This window comes from Echinops telfairi, unplaced genomic scaffold (assembly GCF_000313985.2).
Source record: "Echinops telfairi isolate 266 unplaced genomic scaffold, ASM31398v2 ScPeMD7_18;HRSCAF=68, whole genome shotgun sequence".
In the NCBI taxonomy this organism is placed as follows: Eukaryota; Metazoa; Chordata; class Mammalia; order Afrosoricida; family Tenrecidae; genus Echinops; species Echinops telfairi.
Window position 1 is genome coordinate 70,998,511 of NW_022103915.1, and position 2,840 is coordinate 71,001,350.

The following is a 2,840-nucleotide window of genomic DNA, read 5'->3' on the forward strand; positions in this document are numbered from 1 at the left end:
CACCTGCACAGGAAAAGACTCGTGTTTCTTATTTCTAAGAACAACGGTCCTCTGCCCACGGGAAGTAGCTCCATGCAGGAGAACAGTAGCTCCATGAATGAATAATGTTTTACAAGAACTACACATACATGCTTAATAGCTTTATGAATTTGGAAATCATAGTATATGCAATGCTTTATAAATTGCATTTTCCATCTGACTACACCTGTAACCTCCATGCATGCTTGTGCAGGTATTTGCCTATAACTAGAAAATAGATTTAAATTTTCATAAGTAAGATAAATGTACATCTTTAACCAGAAATACATGAAAAGTCTAAAGCACTGGATTATTTCATTAGCCAAGGTCTAATTTGCCTTTTTCTGTTTAGTAAAAGATTAGATAACCAACTATATCTTCTCTGAAAGAAAAGAAACAGCATTCAAAACAAGCTATTCTCCCAAGATGGCCCAGTTACCGTGCCTGGAATTAAGAAAAAAAGGCCAGAATTTCTATAAAATCATTTAAAGTATTTATGTCAAAATGTATTTATATGACTAGATATCTAGTAATCTATTTACTTTATTCCTTCATGCTTATATCAATCTTTCCTTATATGAACCTTTGGAAAATATTAAGTTACACTTCTAAAATCATGCAACATAATATTCCAACATAAAAAGAATTCTTCAGAAATGGTTACATACAACCAGGAAACAGAAAAGACCTTTTAAAACTGTAAATTTTGTAGAGTCAGAAGTTACAGAGAGATTGAGAATTATGTGTCCTTGTTCATTTTTTATTGGACAAATAATTCAGCATTGGAAGAAAGACCCCCAAATCCACTCAAACATGGATGAAAAAATCCATTGTTTCCATAAAAGAAATCCCTTTCTTAAAACAGCCGCCAAACAGAAGCCACCAGCTGGCCTGATGGTTTGGCCAGCAAAGTCGGCTAACGTGGATATGATTCTAAAACTGCAACATCCCAGGGACCTTGGCATCTCTGACTAAAGTCTGCTGGGCAGGTGGCAAGCAACTTGAGTCCCCTGAGGTAAGTTCCCCTCTTCCCAGGCCGTCTGGCACATAATATGCAGAGTCGTTGTCAGTCAACTCTGGTTATCACACTTTCCAAGGAAGTCACCCCCATGTGATTTCTGAACAAGGCCGGGGTTGAGTGAAGCTGCATTGGGCTGCACTATGGAATGTGGGCTCCTCCACCCCCAGCAGCCACGGGGACACACTGCCTGCCCCATAAACTTCTGTTGAAGGGCAAAGAAATGACATTGAAATATTAATGGTTCAAATGTCACATGGTAGTTTAGGGTATGATGCCGTGTACAGATTTTCTTCTGAGAAAACCCTCTGCTAATCAGTATTTAATGTAAGAAATTCCACCATCAGAAACTACGAACTTTCTACCAAACCAGAATGGGTCTCCAATTTGACTACCTTGTATTCAGAAACCAAATAGAGATTTTGCAAGCTACCTGTAGCTCTTCCTGATACCTATTCACCACCACCTTTGCTCATCTGATTCATTCAAGATCTCGATTTGTGCTAGAAATTCTCCCTTCCCTTCTCTCTCAAAATAAGACCTTGTCTTTTACGTCCCAGAGAAGACACGAGAGCTCTCAAGCCTAGCGCTCACATCTCACAGACTGACCAATCCTCACACGCCTTTACCTCTTTTCCTGCCTTCTCAACGAAGTTAACACCCACCTCCCCACAGGCCTCACCTTCATTTCACTTTCTCCTATCTCCTTAAGGATCCCAGTAAGCAACTCTTGCTTTAACTTAGACTTCTTTCATTTCGCTGGCTCCTATCCTCAGTTCATGAATGTATCAAAGTTCTTGGCCAGGTTTTTGTAGCAGCAGGTGGCTTCCTCTATTGACTGCCAGGCTTCTTGAAAAAGAGCTCTACACTAGCCCTCTCTCCTGAACCCTGCTCGCCTATCCCTTTATGAAAATCCCTTCATTTAAACCATTTGAGTGTAATTCTATTTCCTGACACAAACCTTGTGAAACATTTTCCAACTCCCAATTTCCTCATCCTTAAATCAGGATGACATCATTGTTTTATGCAACACCGGGGTTTTTCCATTGTAATAAGGAGAACCCAAATTAAAGTGCCTTACCAGGGATGCTTCTCTCTCTCTCTCCAGTTCTGACATAGGAGAACCTGCTATCAGGGAAACCAGGCTCCACATGATCACTCAGGGAACCAAGATTTCTTCATGTTGTTGGTTCATCAGATTTCAGTGTACATATAAACCACCTGGTGATATTGCTAAAATGGACCTGAGATTCTGCATTTTTAACAAGCTTCCATGTGATGCCAGACTACTGGTCTGTGGTACACATTCTGAGTCACAAGCCTCTAGGGCGTGTTGTCCTTACTGCTTGATCAAAGCTGGATCCTGGGCACCTCAGTATCTCAGCTCTCAAGAAGAGAAAGAAGGAATGTGGAAGAATGCATGTCTAGTGTTTTAAGGCCCAGGCTCAAAGTGGCCCCCATCTGCTCACATTCCACTGATAAGCACTAGTAATATGACCCTCCCCAAATGTAAACATGACTGGGACCAGGAAAGTTTTTTCTATGGGTTATAATTCTTCTGTGAAGAATTCGGAGCATAGAGAAGGTGTATTTGAGCATGAGGCCCTCTCCAGAATCAAGAAAATTATCAGAATATTATTGGATATTCAACTACGTTGGAGCTGGGGGGCAGAGGACGGTAAGAGGAGTAGCATGGTGAGAGCGCTGGCTTTGATCCCGATAGACTGGCCCTGCAAAGGGAAGCACATCCCCAATGGAAACACAGGGTAACAGCCAGGAGCATTTGCAGTTCAGAAGTGGGCGT